A 19,024-nucleotide genomic window follows, 5' to 3' on the forward strand; every position below is an offset into this window, starting at 1 on the left:
CACACAGATTATTGAAAACATTTTAATTTAGAAGGAATGTTTAATATGAAATAAAGAACGCACACAGATCATCGAAAACATTTTCATTTAGAAGGAACATATAAAATAAAGATAAAGAACACATTTCGTTACAATACTTCTCAGTTTGCTTTCATGAAATACAATTTTGTCTATTTTCACATTACATTTTTATTTATAAAAATCACTCACTTTTGGAACTGGAACTTTTGTAATCAAAGGAGACTTGTCATGTATATTCTAATAACATAGCAATACATTTCGATACTTGACACTTAGATGTGAATAATGAGGGAATCCTCCACCTCTTTAGACTTCACTCCCTGTCTTGTGTACATTTTGTTTGAAATATTCAAGTTATTTAGCTGCTCAAAAGCTCGTTCACATGCATGACTGTTCAGCTACTTCACTTACGTTTCCATTATCTATATTCTCACAAAAAGAATTTAATTTACAAGATCTTGTAAAATTTTGATTTTTTCCAATAAATAATTGATTAAATGGCGATCTTACTCGTGTTAATTGTGTAAGCATGTGCGGCTTACAGCTGTTTCGGTGCTTCTTCACACCATCCTCAGGGCCTACTCAACATGGGTTTTTCCACATCTTAGAGCTTCAATGCTAATGTAATCTATGGAATACAATAAATAAAATGAAAAAAAAAAAAAAATGTTACAATTATCATCACGGAAACACATGAGTTATATTCAGTAGAGGGTCTCATAATTCTGTTTCACAAGAGATGTACTGAAAAAATGAGTGAGTTAGAACTTTCCTGAAGAAGTTATTTCAAGAGCTTCAACCAATAATTTTGTTTTACAGCCAAAATCATATCTTGATTGGTTGTATGAATATATGGTGGTAGATACATAACAATTCTGAACTTATTAGAAACAAAAGGAAGATTTTCTTGTCCGAGATGGCATGGTGAATTATCAAGCAGAAGAACAGCACTCCTATGAAAGTCATTTTCCTCTAGATAAATATGTATTGTGAGAACATCACATTATGGAACCAATCACTAAAGATAATTCTATCTATTCTGGCTCCCTCCTGATGCATGTAATGACGTGAAAAGGTAGTAATTCTTCATGTTTTTCGATTTACCAATAACAAGAGGCTTCAATTTACGTTCCTTCATTGAATTTCCATAGAAAATAAATTATAGACTATCTTTACTAACAGGCTAAAATCCAGGACCTTCTAGATAGGTATGTATGTATCCAGGAATTCTACTTGGAGAGTGTCCAAAGCAAAATAAAGGATGTTTAAAAAAGTCATAACATTTCGGTATCTTTTATGTACCAGTGGATACAAAATTATAAGAGCAGTGATTACACCACAAATCCTATTTCAATAATTAACAGAAAAATATTTTTAAAAATATTTTTAGTTTTCAGTTCTTGCATTCCGCCACAATATCTAATATTTGATTAGAAAAGGAGTGAATATCACAGTGAATAGACAACAGCGATAAACCTGAAACATACTCTTTCTATTCTGCTACATGACAGAGTTAACAAATATATATATATATATAATTTATTTAACGATGCTCGCAACTGCAGAGGTTATATCAGCATCACCAGTGTGCCGGAATTTTGTCCCACAGGAGTTCTTTTTCATGCCAATAAATCTACTGACATGAGCCTGTCGCATTTAAACACACTTAAATGCCATCGACCTTGGCCAGGATCAAACCCGCAACCTCAAGCATAGAAGGCCAATGCTATACCATCTACGCTACTGAGGATGACCAGAGTTACCAATATCTTCATTGTAAACAATGAGCATTTGATGCACATTTTTATTACAGCTATCCAGAACCTCCATTCTGTCAATGGTATGTAGGTGTTTTCTTTCTTACTTGTCAAACCATATCGCATATTCAGCTTTTACAATGGCCCTTTTTGTTTGTGTATCGAAGAAAATAAAGTATGTATTAAATTATTTTTTATGTTGATATGTACTTTGGCAGAATTGGCAGAAGCATTTCAAAGTCGTAACAGATTTGTTATTCTTGAATTTTTCTGAAAGACCATTAATTAAGCCATCAAGAATGGGAAGGAAAACTGATTTCGTGTAATATTCTTCATTATTTTGATAGAGATGGTTGTCACTTGTTGGTCTGGCTATAACACATGGTAACCTGATTTCTTTTTCAACACTTTCATAGCTGTTGCTGACTGATAATTATATTTTATATTTTGAACTTTCTTCAGATTCTTCGGGATATTTCGACTCAACATTCACTGTATTATCTGCATAACCAATAGAATAAGCTAAATTATGAACAGGATTCTAAAGATCTATTCATAATGGCAATGTACAGTTCCAAAAAAGAAGAATGAGACGACACCTGGGGATGCGAAAACCTACATTCTATAGCACGGTTCACATGATATTGACATAGCCATGCAAGATGTCTGGCCATGCATGCATTTTCACCAAGTACACACCAGTGCAAAATGCGGTTGTCTATTTCTGGAATAGGTCTCTGTTTACGTCCATGATCTTTCATCTTTTATGAAAGTATGAGTGGTACCATGTCACACAAAAGTCACTTGCAAAAAGGGGGAAAACAATATTAATAATTTTGAAATAACAAATTAAGACCATGACAAAGACAATGAAAGAATCACGACAAAGAAAGGACCACGACAAAAAAAAAAAGGCAAGAGCAATAACAAAGGCCACAATAAGAATCACGACAAGCACCAGGACAATGATAACAATAAGAACCACAATAAGGACCACAAGGACCAGGGTCACGATAAAACAAGAACCATGACAAAGGCGAGATGGACCATGATGAGGACCACAAGAAAGACAAGTCACGCGATAAGGGCAAAGGCACAGACAATGACAAAGGCCACAATAAGAATCATGACATGGACCACGACAAGCACCAGAACATGGATAACAATAAGAACCACAATAAGGATCACGACAAGGATCAAGGCCACGATAGGAATCTTGACAAAGACAATAAGAACCATGAAATGGTCAAGAGGGACCACAACAAAGACAACAAGGATCACAATAAGGAACATAACAATACAAAGACAATGATAAGGACCACAAAATGGACCACTGTAAGGACCATAAAAATACTACATTAAGGACCAGGACCATGATAAGGACAATAACAAAGACAACAAATACCACTGTAATGGCCATGACAAAGACAACTAGGAGAAAAATGACATTATAATGATAACACACACTATGAAAAAGAAGAGGATCACAATAAGGAACATGACAAAGGCAATAAGGACCATGATGAAGATAAAAAGATCATGATAATGACATGAGAGAAAACAAGGATGACAACAAGGACAAAGAAACAAACAAAAAGACCACAATAAGGTTTGCCATAAGAACCATAACACGAGTCAGGATATGGATTAACGTCAAGCATTACAAGCATTTTGTTCAGTTCAACTTTATCGAGTATGGTGAAGTTCAATATTCGCCAATGTTTTTTTTTGTTTTTTAATTTATTATACGACATGATGAAATGTTGTCATGGTCATGACACTCTGTGTTATTAGTGTCCAAAAGTTTCTATTTCTCATGGTATGTTTCACTATAAACTTCGATCTCTTGTCCTCTGTTACTTTTGAATATTTCAAAGTCCATGTCTGTAAAATCTTAACACGTTACAACACACACACTTATGTAAAACTCTAGAAGGGTATTTTTTGTTTATAAAATATTAACACGTTAAAATACACACTGAATTAGATCTCTAAAAGTGGACTTGTTTAAAATAAAATCTCTAAAATATTTTGGGCCTATATTGAAGCCACGTTACTTCCCTAACCACTGTACAAAAAAGTAAATGTGCTACTCTACACTACCACTACGACTAAATAAAGGCACTTTTTGCCTACGAGATGATAGACAGTACATCGTACAGAGTTGCCAAACCAAGGATGTTGAATTCTGAACATGCCTACATTAAAAGAAATGGGACGAAATGAAACCTATGTATTAATGGTAAAGTGCGAAAAAATGAATTGCATTGAGAAAAAGTAACAATTTCATGCTTATGCAGTAGTAAAACATTGTGTGAAAGATAAATTCAAAAGCTTTTTTACTGTACTGGCATGTAGTGACAACACACTGCTTATGCGCATAAATACATTGTTGCCGAGAAAGCATATTATGCTGCATTTGTGTCCGTGTGGACTCTGAAGGAAAAGCATTTCTGTTTGCTTTAGTTAGGAACCTATTTAGTCTAATGAGAAGTTCTGTTTTATTCAAACTGTAATGATAAATAATGACACATTAAAGTTTTGTTACCAGTGGTCAGTGTTTGAAAAATTTTTCAGAAAACCCCCCAGAACCAGATTCTGATAATTCTAGCCTCACACTTTTCTTTCTTCACACATTCCACAGTTACAATATGGTTGAACTACTACAGTAAACGGTAAATATCAGTGGTAATTCTCCAGAAAAGCTACATCCAAGAATGTAAAATTTACTTTATTTTCACTGGTTTCTGTAATACGTAGGCAGATATAGTGATAAACACGTGGTTTTAGTTTGCAGCTACAAATATGTTCTAAATAAAAATAGTTTGATGCCAGTATAATTTAATTAACTGTTATAGCCCCTATTATTTTGGTTATTTAGCAACGCTGTATCAACTACTGGGTTATATAGTGTCGATGGAATTGGGGATAATGAGAGGTTATTCGGCGAGATGAGGGTCGAATTCGCCATAGATTACCTGACACTCACTTTACGGTTCGGAAAACCTCGGAAAAAACCGAACCAGGTAGGCCTAATCAACCCAAGCGGGAATAGAACCCAAGCCCGAGTGCAATGCCAGATCGGCAGGCAACAGGCAAATGCACTACAACCTGAGCTATGCCAGTGACCCTCTTCTTGTTACTAGGCCAAATTAAATTTTACTTGAATGAAAAAAAAATCTGACTTTTTATTTACGCTTCTGTAGATCCACCATTCTGGCTAGTGAAATTTTTGTCTGACTGGTGAGCCACCATAAAACTTTTAGAGCCTGCTAATCTGCTAATTACCAACTTAACACACAAGAGATCCAGGACGAATTAATAGAGAAATGGTCGTTTTCCTAGCATTGCGTCTTAGACCTCTAGAGTTTTATATCTGAAGAAAAAAAAAAGGTAGAAAGCAGGAGGGCTATTGCAGTGCTACAACAGTGTACTAGAATATATACATCAAACTATTTTTATGTTGAAAGTGTTTGCGGCTGCAAACTAAAACTACTGTTTATCACAATATTCATCTCACAGGAGTCAGAAATTGGCAATTCTTCAGAAAAGAAAAGGCACAATTTTTTCAACCCCTTCGGAAGTAAAATATATATCAAAATTTCAAAATCTTCAAAGTCTCTCAGGTCAGATAAAATTAGTAACCTAATTCTTCCAAAATAAACCAAAAAAGTTATGTGATATCACTAAGCTGTTCAACTCAGCACTGAAATTTCAATATTTTCCTCATCACAAATCATTACAGTTCTTAAAAAGAACAAAAATCCCTGTAGTGTAATGTGGCAGACGGCAGAGGACTTGGGCTGTATTTTGAAATCACTGAGGAAAAAATGTAATCGTTGTACACTAGGGTGGCCCTTAATTTTGAACTTTCCAATTTTTTTTGGGACACCTCTTATAGTTATTACATATAATACAAATAAAAATCGTGTGAAGTTTGAAGTCGATCCGATAAAGGTAAGTGGTGGCACATCTTTCCTGAAGATTGACACCGGAACACTTTTCCTGAATAGAGAGTTTTATTAGAGTTTGAATTTATGACTTAGGGTTGTTTGTGGTGGGTGTGTGATTGGAGGATGACTATTAAATTATCGAGATTATAAAAAAACATTAGATAGAAATTTCGTGTTACTCGACCAGAAAAAAAGCGTATTTAGATGAGTGAGATTAGATGGAGAGAACACATATCGCGTAACTTCGAGTGGGAGACTCCTACCCTGTCAAGTGCCGATTGTGGTAAATATGTATTTGGTATTGCGTACTTACACTGTTGTACTGCTAAGATGGTGATGGAGATTGATATGATTTAGCGTGTATGATTGAAAAATAATGTAAAATGGAAACAATAAGGTCTGATTCGTTGTTTTTCTTAGGAGACAATGAGAGACAATAGTGGGTGCAAAATTACCTTGTAATGGCCAGGTTTTAAAAGCGTTGTTCTACAATATGTGTAAAGTATGAAGGAGAGTCAAAAAGTAACCATAATAACTGTTTTATTAATTGAATATGTACAGTACTTTCGTAGCTTGGCCGGACTGTCCTGCACCAGCCTTTGACTGGTGAAGATTGGCGCGCCTGCCGCCAGAGTAGCACTGTAGCTACCGCTGCCAAGCCAGTCAGTCGAGTTGGATCTGTCGTGAGGGAAAGACATCTGTGCGCCTGTTGTGAGTAAAATTGTGTTGTCTCGTGGTGATAAAGTGTCTATTAATAATGGTTGAGTACACTTTAGTCCAACGTATTTTTCTCTATGATGCGTATGTGAAATACTCTTCTGCAAGAAGGTGTCGAAGAGAATTTGAACATCGGTTTGCAGGTGTTCGAATTCCTAGCAGGTCAACTATTCATGACCTTATCAATAAAGTCAGATGTACTGGATCTTTTTTGAACAAGAAATGTGTTCAACAATGCCGTGTACTGATAGAAGAGATGCTTAATGAAGTAGGGGCCCGGTTAGAGCACTCACCCCGCAAATCACTGCGACATTTAGCACAAGAGGTTAACATTTCCAAGATGTCAGCTTTTGTGGCAACGAAACTTCTGAAACTTAAGCCATACAGGGTAACTGTAGTTCATGCTTTACAACCACAAGATCCTGTAAGTAGGATTAATTATTGCAACTGGTTTTTGCAGTGCGTTCATAATGGCGACATGGATCCCTTTTAACGTTCTTCACTGGTGAAGTGTGGTTTCATCTTCACAGTCACGTTTCTGCTCAGAACAATAGATACTGGGCTACCGAAACTCCCCATATTATTCATGAAGTTCCTCACCATGCTGCAAAGGTTGGGGTTTGGTGTGCAGTGAGTGGGAGTACAATTATCGGTCCCATACTTTTCTACACAACAGTTGATTGACACGTTTATTAACTTCAATTTTAAATAATTTTTTTCCGCAACTAACAAAAAATGAACGATTGAGTGGCTGGTTTCAGCAGGACTCGGCTACAGCGCACACTGCTGCGAATTCTATGCATGAATTGCGAAGTGTGTTTTGTGACAGAATAATTAGTCGAGGATTGTGGCCACCTCGTTCCCCTGACCTATCTCCATGAGATTTTTATTTATGGAGAACGTTAAAGAATAAAGTGTATGCATCAAATCCATACACGTTACAAGAAATGAAGGACAACATCACGAGAGAAATACAGGCAGTCAGTAAACATGAACTTCTGTGAGTGAATCAGAATTGTTTTCGGAGATATAGGGAATGTTTTCTAGTTGAAGGTCATTATTTTCAACATCTGTTGTGATGCAGGTAAGTCTAATGTTAGTAGAGTAGTTAGTGTTCTATACCCTTGACTTGCGGGTCGTTTACGTGTAAATCTGGCAGCAGGCATGCCAATCTTCACCCAGTCCAAGGCCACTGCGGAACGGTCCGGCCGAGCTACGAACGCAGTGTACAATAAGACTACAGACACTTCATCACTTTTCAACATAGTTCCCACTACATTCAATGCAAGTGTTTCTGTTACATTATGTTGAAAAGCGATGAAGTGTTTGTAGTCTTACTGTACATACTCGATTAGTAAAACTATTATTTAGATTACTTTTTGACTCTCCCTCGTAAAACTGGACTTCCGTTCTAGTGCACATCTGATTATGAAAGAAGTGGAAGTTTTTTTTGGGAGAAAGCATGAATTCCTACAAGAAAGTTTCAAAACAATTTCTGTCACGTGAAACTAATATACGTACTACAAGTACTTGAAAGTGCAAGACTGAGCCTGAGACTTGCACAGTGTACATAGACAGCTTTTGGAAAACTTTCACTTTTGAGTGAGACATCCCGTTTTCATATCATATTAACAGCCCTATCATAGCCCTGACCAACTAATTTCCTAAAAGTACAGGACTAAGCTAAATTATCATCCTGATCATAAATATGTTACTCAAGTTTAATTTAATTGAAATGCACATAAATGGCACAGATGGAAAGAGAAACCAATTTTTTTTCAGTACCGGTACAACATAGGTGGTATATTGTATCTCAGCACATATCCAGCCTAAAGTAGAATTCCTGCCAAACACGATACAGCATTACATGGTCAACTGTTGCAATGATTGCTGTGATACGCACTTGCAGAACAACCATGATCTGTGGTAATAGACTTAATCATTGACAAAACCCTCACATAAAAAAAATCACAGGGGATCAGATCCGGTGAATGTCGAAACCAATTCAGAAATTCATCATCATGAGAATCAACGCACCAAAATCCATCTGTTTGGTAGTTGGTCATTGAGGTGATTTCTAACTTCACTGTGAAATCATGGGGCTGTGGTGTCCTGTTAAGATGAAACTGGGACTGTCCTCTTTCAGCTGCGACAGGAGCCATCGCTGTAACATATCTGTGATAATCATCTCAGCGAAAAAGAAGGGACCATACACAATCTCAAGGGTTACTGTGCAAAACACTTCACTTTAAGGAGTCACACGTGTTCCATGTAGGCATGTAGTTTTTCCGTCCCCAAGATACTGACATTATGTCTGTTAACTTTAGTCAAAAAATGGAAGATGGCTTTGCTACTGAACACTCATGTAAAACTCTACTCTTTTCTTGTTTATTGATGGGTGGCTGATTGAGTTTCTCATACACCTGTGAGGTAGACCAACATACTTTGAGAAATAATTAATTTTGTACATTTAACATGAGTGACATGCTTCATAATTGGCAAAAACATTCAGTCTAGTCCTATATTTACAATCAATCCTGCTAAATTATCTACGCTTAAATCAAATATAGGTGCAAAACACAAAGTCTTGACGTACTCATACAATTACTTTTTTATTCACGTTTTTATTAATAGAGTGAAGACTGTTCACTTCTAGATACATATAAAGCTTCATCACCAAAAATACAAATGCAATCAGATTCATTTATTTAATTTATAAGGCATTTCTGAATCAAAGATCTGTAAATGTCAGTGCTCTTATTTTGAATAAATGGACTAAAATAAGATGCATTTCTACAGCAATTCAAAATATGTTCCTTCAAATTATCACAGCCAGAATAACGCGAAAATGCAATCAAGTTCTAAAGTTTTTATCTTTATTGGAATATTTTTCTACAGATAGAGGACCATTCAGCACCTCCATTCTAGAGCAAGTTCTTCTTCTCCACAAACTATTATTTCAATAACAGGTCTAAAGTGTATGTATTGTCCTCACATTCTTGTTCCAGCTATGTAGCTATCTGATAATTTTTCCTTTCATCACATTCATAAATTGATCTGCAACGACACAGCTCTAATGATACTTTGATTCAGTGTGATTTTTAAACTTTTCAATATCACTACAGATACCTAATTTTTGCAAATCACAGATTCTCGAAATGCGGTTTTCTGCTGATAAAACCAAAATAGTATACAGTATTTCAAACCATTCCAGGTCGAAATATCGTGAGTTTAAACTCACGAAATAATGAAAAATTTTGTATACATGCAAAATATTTGTATGATTTGAGGCTTTCTCGGCATTGGTTCGCTAATATGTTTTCACAGGATATCAGCCGAGTGGAGCAAGCTATCTCCTCTCTTCCTCCTGGAATATCTGAAGAAGTGAGAAGAGATGTCTGCCGAATAATTAACACGGCCAGACCACCCAAACCCAATATCACGAGGGATGAACAACTAGCGCTCCGTGATCTACGTCAAGTTGAGAGTATAGTCGTTCTCCAGGTCGACAAAGGAAATGCTACGGTGGTGTTGGACTCTTCAATGTACCACCAGAAAATTGTAGAACTACTAGCAGACACGACCTACAAGAAACTGGCACATGACCCCACTAACAGGATCATAAGAAGAACCACCACGCTGCTGAAATCTTCCTCGCTGCCTGCCGAGGCCATGAAGCTCTGCTACCACACTCGGCCACACCACCTCTCGGATTTACGGTCTCCCCAAGATTCACAAAGAAGGGCTACCATTGTTAGCACCATCGGGTCGCCCACATACCACCTGGCCAAGCATCTAACCAACATGCTCCAACTCCTGATTGGTACGTGTGAACATCATGTGATAAACTTTACAGAATTTGTTAGAGAACATCAGAGTGGTCCCATCAGATCTACTAGTGAGCTTTAATGTTATCTCACTCTTCACAAAGGTTCCGATAAAAGAGGCTCTAGAACTGGTTGCGGAACAATTCCCGGATGATATTCTACAACTCTTCTGACTGGCCTTGAATACAACTTACTTCACGTGCAACAGTGAGTTCTACGAATAAACCGACGGCGTGGCAATGGGCTCCCTGCTGTCACCTGCTATTGCTAACTTTTACATGCAGCACTTCGAACACCAGGCCCTAGACTCAGCCACACACAAGCCGAGCCACTTCTTCCGCTACGTAGACGATACCTTCGTGGTCTGGCCGCATGGACAAGACAAGCTAAAAGAGTTTCTACAACACCTCAACAGCATCCACGCGAATATCCAGTTCACCATGGAGGTGGAGTCAGAGGGCTCACTGCCATTCCTGGATATCAACATACACAGGAAAGCAGATGGTACTCTCGGACATGGCATATATAGAAAGCCGACGCACACAGATCTGTACCTGAATGCACTCAGCCTCCACCACCCTTTGCAGAAGAAGTCTGTCCTGACTAGTCTACTACATCACGCCATAGTCATATCCGATATCAACAACTTGCCTGCAGAAATGGACCATCTACGTAGAACACTACAACAAAACAACTACAGCCAGAGAGACATCAACAAAGCCCTTAAACAAGCTACCATGAGAAAAAACACAATAGACTTAAACAGCAAGCAAGAACCGACAAAGAAAGCGTTCATTCCATTCTGCGGGAGCGTCTCACACAAAATAAGCAGAATCCTCCAGAAGCTAAATATCAAAACCATACATAAACCACAGAGCAAAATCCGGAGTCATCTATGTCAGGTTAAAGACAGTCACGGCCTAAGGACCCCAGGGATTTACAAGATTCCATGTGAGTGCGGCGAAGTATACATAGGGCAGACTGGCCGCACAATAGAAGACAGAATCAAAGAGCATAAGAGGAACCTGAGGCTCTATTACCCAGAAAAATCTGCTGTGGCGCAACACAGCATAGAAAAGGAGCATAAAATACTATTTGACCACACCAAGTTCATTAACAAATCAAGCCACTACTGGGATCGTACAATCAAGGAAGCCACAAAGATTAAGCTGGAGAAAAAAAACTTTAACAGAGACGGTGGACTACAGCTCAGTCAGGCATGGACACCGGCCTTGGACCAGCTTAGGCCCTCTTACAATCAAGGTCACGAAGATCACGGACCGAGGACAGCAACCGATTCCAACCGGCGGATCATGACTCGTCGCCCACCAAACTTCACACAAGAATCCCGGGAGGGGTGGAGCTTACGAGGAATAATAATTCCCGGCCCCGGATTGGCCGATCCGCCAACCAATCCCGTGTCACCTGAGACAGCCTAACATCTATATAACCTACGACTTTATGTCTAGATACAACTTCCCTGAAATGGCTGCAGAGATAGCAGTTGAAAGCTTGGAACATTCCAAACTTTTAACTCGGCTGATATCCCGTGAAAACATATTAGCGGATGCAAAATATTTGTTTTTAGCTCGAATTTATTCTAAATTAATGTTTTTCATGAGAAATTTTAATTTCATTTACAAAATGTTAATTTAAAGTGCCCAAAAAATTTATATTTATGTACAATATTTTAAATTTAATTTATAAACCCTGTTTCAGTAGAGAATTATTTTGAATCTAATATGCAAACCTGATTTCGAGTGACTTTACTTTTAATAGAAATAACCTGAATGTTTTGTTGTGCCTATTAGTTTATATTATTCACACACAGAATGGGAGATAGTTACACAAATTTCTGTACACAACATACAAGAGCTGATAAGAAACTATAAATACTGTTAAAATAAACAAAGAACCTCAAAGATTCCCTTGATGATACAGACCTGTAGTCTTTGCAGGAATATGTAGTAATATACTTTGCATGACGAGTGTTACGAAGTTATATTTTTTAAATGTGAAATAACACCGAATTTATTTTTTTTTTGTACAAAAAATGACACCGAAATTAAGCAAAATTTATATCGAAATTTAAGATTTTTATTCACCATAAAACAGAATCCCTAAATATCACATATCCACTTCTTGAAAGGACTTGCCACCAGAGCACCAACCTTCTCTTGTCCCTCACAGTCGACCGTTTCTTGGTAGAAAAGGACACAATATTTGCAATAAACTCCATCGTCTTCTTTTGAATATGCTAGCCACTTCCATCTATCTTCCTGTGTCTCTTGGATTCTCAATTTCTTTTTATTAAATTCTGTAGCTGGAAAAATAAATGGAGACTTTTGGATCAAAGCAGAAGTTAGTATCTGGTATTTGAAAACAGAATCTGAATACTGGGTGGTGCACACACTTCTGGTAAATCTTTTTGCTAAAACATTAATATCAAATATTACTGATGTCTAAAAAAACCGAGGTAGGTTTTCATTATTACTGTTATTCACGAAAGTATCAATATGGAGATGTCCTACAGCATACAATTACTTCAGTAAGTAGAGGGAATGTGAATGTCAGTTTTAAATCGACAGAGGTTCGAAATTTTTAATTGCTTTAGTACAGATTTCCAAAATATTGTCTATTTTGCACTTCATATTTGCCCAAATTGGCCGAAAACACGATCCTACAATATTTACATAACAGACAAAGACAGTTCAATTGCAACCTTAAAATACTGACATAACACTGAAATGATATAAATAACTTCCAAGTATAAAATGCTTCGCTAGACTGATATTTTTTCTAGTGCATTAATGATGCCAAATGCCAACGTTGCTATTCATTTTTATTTCCTTTTATGGCCTGGCTGGAACTAATTAATTACTGTGTGGACTAATTTTATTTTGTTTTTACAAATCACATTTGGTTATGAAGATAAATAAAATGCTGGTCAATATTGCTGTTGTGTTCTCTTTTCTTTCCAGCTAACAGGATGTGTTTTAATCCACAAAAGTTGAATTCAACATCTTCCGTATTTGCAATAATTGAGGAATATTATTTTTCAAGACATGTGTGAGTAGGCTACAGAATGGAAAAGAGAGAACTATCTCTATATTTGAAAATGTCCGCGTATTTTGTGGACTGCATTAAAATTCGCGTAACCACAGTTGTTCGCATTTATATTTATTATTATATGTTTCATTCATTTGGTCTCGGGGATGTCCAGCACCCTGGACATCCTTGTTGGATACGTGCCTGCTTCCAGAAGAACCAAGTTTCAGCAGTGTTGTTAGCTTACTGGGACAGTTATGAAACTAAGAAATCCATCACAGAAGCATTGTTTGTTTTCGTTGCCACTCTGTTTTGATCTTGAATGGCGATTTCTTGAATTCCATGACACAATTTAAAGTGAGTCATCTATCCTGAAGAAGCAATGAATTCTCCTTCAGTCTTAAACGTTTTGTGAAATTTTTTCACTTCTTCAGTACATATGAGACCTGGCCTGGACACTTCCAATGCTCTCATTCTTTTTGTTTGAAATCACTATATGTCTACAGTGCATGAGGGTTAAGTTGGCGTGATTTCTACTGTCCTTGTCTGCGGTCCTTGTCTATCGACTGTCAACAGATGTAAGAGGGAAAAGGTTTTCTTTTGTAGAATTCTTGGAATTCCCTTCCCTCCTTCTCCCTTGGCCCTTCTAGAACACACTTTTGCAAACCCAATTAGTGGGTCTCTCAGTGGTGTCTTGGCGTTGTTCGAGTTCATTTATTCAGTAGTATTTTGTGAATAGTGAATAGGGAAGTAAGTGTGTCTCTTGTTGTGTCAATTTAATATAATATACAGTAATTCACAATTTAAACAAAATGTTTTCGGAATTGCATGGTTTCCCTGTTATCTTAAACATTATAATGAGTGTTGTGCTCTTGTTTTTAATAATCATGGTAGGCAATATGGGAAAACGCGGGAAAGCCTTGAAGTCGGACAGTATGAACATGGTTATTAATGTACACAAATTCTTTACTGAAGAATATGAGGCACTGAAATGCGGAAAGCAAACAATATCTGTGTCGAGTGTTATCGAAAGAACTGCTGCAGCGACAGGTATATCATCTAGTAGTGTTAGCAGGATTTTAAAAAAACAAAGGGAGGCACTAGAAAGTGGAAGTGTTCTGCGAACTCCAGGAAAGAAACGCCCAAACAGGACCCCTCAGAAAACTGCAATTGACTCATTTTCTGCTGCCGCTATAAGACGAGTAATTTATTCTTTGTATTGGACTGATTTTTTGCCTAGTTTGAAGGATACAAATGACGCATTAATTAAGGAAAGCTTATTCACTGGAAGCATATGGAGTTTGAGAGAAATTCTTAAAAAAATGAAATTTAGGTATGTAAAAATAATCAAGGCAGAAAATTTTTAATGGAAAGGTCAGATGTTATTTTAAAGAGATTTAAATTCTTAAGAAAAATGAAAGAATTACGCGCCACTGGACGCGCCGTTATTTATCTAGACGAAACTTGGGTTAATGTGAACCATACGAAAAGCAAAGTTTGGAAAAGCGATGATCACGAAATTGACTTCCCACTTCAAACCCCAATAGGAAAAGGTCAACGGTTTATTATTTTACATGCCGGATGTTCGACAGGTTTCATTCCAAACGCGCTTCTAACTTTCAAATCTAAGTCAACTAAGGACTACCATGAGGAGATGGACAGCACTGTATTTAAGAACTGGTTCATTAATCAATTATTACCAAACATTCCTCTCAATAGCATCATTGTAATGGACAATGCCCCCTATCATTCAACAGAACTCAATAAGGCACCAATTTCATCAACACCGAAATCTGAAATGCAGTCCTGGCTTCGTAACAATAACATTGAATTTGATTTATGATCCACGAAACCTGTACTATATGAACTTGTAAAAACTAAAAAAGATAATTTCAAAACATACGAAATCGACCAAATTGCGACAATGCACTCCCATACTGTAGTGAGACAGCCACCATACCATTGTGATTTAAACGCGATCGAATTAATATGGGGGCAGGTTAAAAATGACGTTGCGAAGCATAATATTTCGTTCAAAAGCAAAGATATGAAATTGTTGTTTGAGAGCGCTCTTGCAAAAGTGACGGAAGATAATTGGAGAAAGGCCTGTGAACACGTGGAAAAAGTTGAACCAATTTTATTGAGAGAAGGACGGACTAGTAGACGAAATTAGCGATCGATTCATAATAAATCTGGACGACACGGACACGGACGAGGAACTTTCTGGCGGAGAGGAGTCAGAATTTGAAGAGGAAGAGAGTGCCGCCGCTGCTAACTCCTGGTCGCTGGAAGGAGTGTCGACCATACCGCCGTCACCATAAATGAGGGTAGAGAGAGATGGTGAATATTCTTTCTCTTTCTAAAAGGGACTAGACAAGTAAATCCTCATGGACTGTATATAAGTCGAGATTTCAGTGACTTGCAGTTCGATGGTCCAATTTGATTATGCTTACATTTTCAGATTTTCTTTGTCTTTCTTTAAGTTTCTGTCTTATTAAGCACCTATACTATAATATTGAACAGTTTTCCTGCTGTTGCACATTTATAATATGATCTATAATTCTAATTTCTTTTCTGCAGTTAAAATAATTCGTTCACATTTTTCTGATGTTTCTCTCTGTGTAATATTGTTAATCCAAACAGACAAAACACAGATGAATAATATTTGCGGCTGTCTCTTAAATTTATAAACATTAGTGGGGAAATCAATGCATTTGTATCAGCAGTGTTTCTTCTAAATTGCACAGTATATTGTAACGATACTCTTAGCAGGAAAGTGCTTTGAAGCAGCACAGGATACAGAGTATGAAGAGTGACAGTGTACTAAGGAAAAAAACAGCATATTTGACACTCTGCTTTCTAAATTAAAAAAAAATATAAAACAAAGTAACATTCTCAAGAATAATTGATGGAAAAACATAGAAGGAAGAGAAGTGACGAAGAAACTGAATATGGAAAAACTGAAGAATGAACAGGAAAGATGAAAATTTCAAGCATATTTTCAAGAGAAAGCCGCCCATTAGAATCCACACCTGAAAATAATAATGAGTACTGGACTCATCTAAAAACCTGTATACAGATAACAGCAGAAGAAACAATAGGAGAGAGAAGGTGTATTACGAAATCTTGGGTCACAGTGAAATTAATTGAGAAGATGGAGGAAAGAAGAAAATGGAAAATCATCAACACAGAAGAAGGTAAAAGAAACTACAGAAAACTAAACAAAGAACTAAGAAGAGAAACCGACAAGGCGAAAGAAGAATGGATGAAAGAGAAATGTAAAGTAATAGAGGATCTAGAGATAAAAGGAACATACGATTTAATGTATCACGAAGTCCAATATTTAAACTTCACAAATAAGAACAGGCAATCTATGTGGTTGATAGAAAACGAAATCAGAAATGAAATAACACACAAACAAGGAACACTGAACAGATGGACGAAATTTGTAGAACAGCTATAAGGGGTAGAAAATCGTTCAGATGACTGCTATAAAAGACAAAGCAGCCGTATCAGAAGATGAAAAAGGATTTTCTTTTCTGAGGGAAGAACTTTAACTAGCATTTAGGGAAAGGAAGAATGGGGAACACAACAGGATTTGATGGAATCCCCATTCAACTAGAGTGAAGATAAGGAGGAAATTCTGTCATTATGCAATGGAATATATGAGAAAGGCGAATTGCCTGAAGATTTCATGGAGACAGTATTGCTTCCAATACCGAACAAAAATAATGCCAAGAAATGTACAGAGTTCAGGACTATCAGTCTGATATCACACTCGGTGACGATTCTCCTGTGAATACTGAATTGATGTTTATATTCTAAGATGGAAGGTCAGTTGGAATAAGAGCAGTTTGACTTCAGAAAGGGAAAAAGTACGAGAGATGCAATTGGACTGCTGTGAACAATTGGCAAAGTATGCCTAGAGAAGAATAAAGATGTGTATATAGTATTTGTGGACATAAAAGGGATTTCACAGAATAGACTGCAAGAAACTTATGGAGATTCTGAAGAAAACTAATGTGTATTCAGCAATCTTTATAAGAAAAGAGTTAAAGTGGGGATAGGAGAAGAAATTTCAGAAGTACAAGAATGCCCTTTATCACCTATCCTGTTCAACATCTACTTTGACGATTTAGTGAAGAAATGTTTTCAGAACATGGGAGGAGTGATAGTAGGAGGAAGAAGAATAAATTGCATAATATTTGCTAATTATATGCCGTTGCTAGCAGAAGAGGAGATGATACTAAGGAATATGCTACTGAAGCTAAATGACAGTTGTGAGCAGCATGAAATGAAGATAAATGCCAAGACGACCATGGTCATAGGAAGAAAAGTAAACAAGGTAAACTTGCGAATTCTAAATGAGGCAGTAGAGCAAGTGGACAGCTTCAAATACTTGGAGTGTACTGTAAGCAGTAACATGAGCTGCTGTCAGGAAGTCAAGAGGAGGATAGCAATGGCAAAGGAAGCTTTTTAACAGAAAAAGGAGTATCTTCTGCGGATCTCTGAAAAAAGAAGGAAGAAATTAGTGAGGTGCTTTGTGTGGAGTGTGGAATTGTATGGGACAGAAACATGGACATTACGACGAAGTGAAAAGAAAGGACTAGAAGCATTTGAAATGTGGATATGGAGAAAAATAGAATATGTGAAATGGCCAGACAGATAGAGCATGTGAAATGGACAGAATATGAAATGAAGCTGTGCTAGAAAGAAAAAATGGGTAAAGGAAGAATAATACTGGAACTGATAAAGAAAGAAAAGGGAATCGGCTAGGTCACTGGCTGAGAAGAAACTGCCTACTTAAAGAATGGGGTATGGGGTAAAAGTCTGGGCCAGGAATGGTGTATGGAATAAAAGTTTGGGGCAGAAGAAATCAGATAATATAGGACATTAAGATATATGGATGTATGCAGAGACTAAGAGGAAGGCAGAAAATAGGAAAGATTGGAGAATGATGGGTTTGCAGTGAAAGACCTGCCCTTGGGCAGAAAAATATGAATGAATGATTTCATGGAAGAAAAATCTATAAAACCGAATAATCTGAATAGTCAGAAATTTCCTGTAGTGACGAGAGCTGACGAGATGATATGTGAATCAAGTATAGCGTAATGATTCTGGAGTAGGGGAAGCAGAAACAGTAATGTTACAGCTACTGTCTGACATAAAGATATTTGTTCCACATGGGCTATCAATTGGGAACATGAGTTTCAACTTTCCTTACAGAAATACCAGCTCTCGAAGTATATTGGTATAAACAGAATGATTAATAATAATAATAATAATAATAATAATAATAATAACAATAATAATCATCATCATCATCATCATCCTTCACGAATTAGGCCTCTGTAGACCTGTTTCGGCCCCATCTAGCAGTCTTCTTAAAGGTCTTCCTGGTCGACGATGTCCTCTAATAATAATAATAATAATAATAATAATAATAATAATAATAATAATAGTAATAATATATTAATAGTATGTGCATAGGCGCCAACTACGAGGGTGCTCCAGAACTCAAGTGTCCAACAGATATATTTAATGGATGCTCAGCTCATATTTTTGTGTTGAATTTTATTTTTTTCGATTTTCACTTTCGTGCCACAATAGGGTGAATAATAATTTTTATGGAACATGTAATATGGACTTTATCAAAGAATATAATCTATCCAGCTTACACGATGCAGTTTTAAGAATTTGC

At 36.8% G+C, this 19,024-nt stretch overlaps 1 protein-coding gene across 7 annotated transcripts in view; it reads right to left on the bottom strand.

Moving 5' to 3' along the window:
• The window catches only part of Wnk (Wnk kinase), a 280,436-nt gene that overhangs the window by 240,273 nt on the left and 21,139 nt on the right, over window positions 1-19,024 (bottom strand). The window contains exon 2 of one of the 7 annotated variants that reach the window (XM_069837315.1): window positions 12,447-12,598. The exons of the other annotated variants lie outside the window; for them this stretch is intronic. The gene's annotated coding sequence lies outside the window, so the exon portion shown is untranslated. The remainder of the gene's footprint in view (window positions 1-12,446; window positions 12,599-19,024) is intronic. 7 annotated transcript variants of the gene reach the window in all.

The sequence above is a fragment of the Periplaneta americana genome, chromosome 10 (genome assembly GCF_040183065.1).
Source record: "Periplaneta americana isolate PAMFEO1 chromosome 10, P.americana_PAMFEO1_priV1, whole genome shotgun sequence".
Lineage (NCBI taxonomy): Eukaryota > Metazoa > Arthropoda > Insecta > Blattodea > Blattidae > Periplaneta > Periplaneta americana.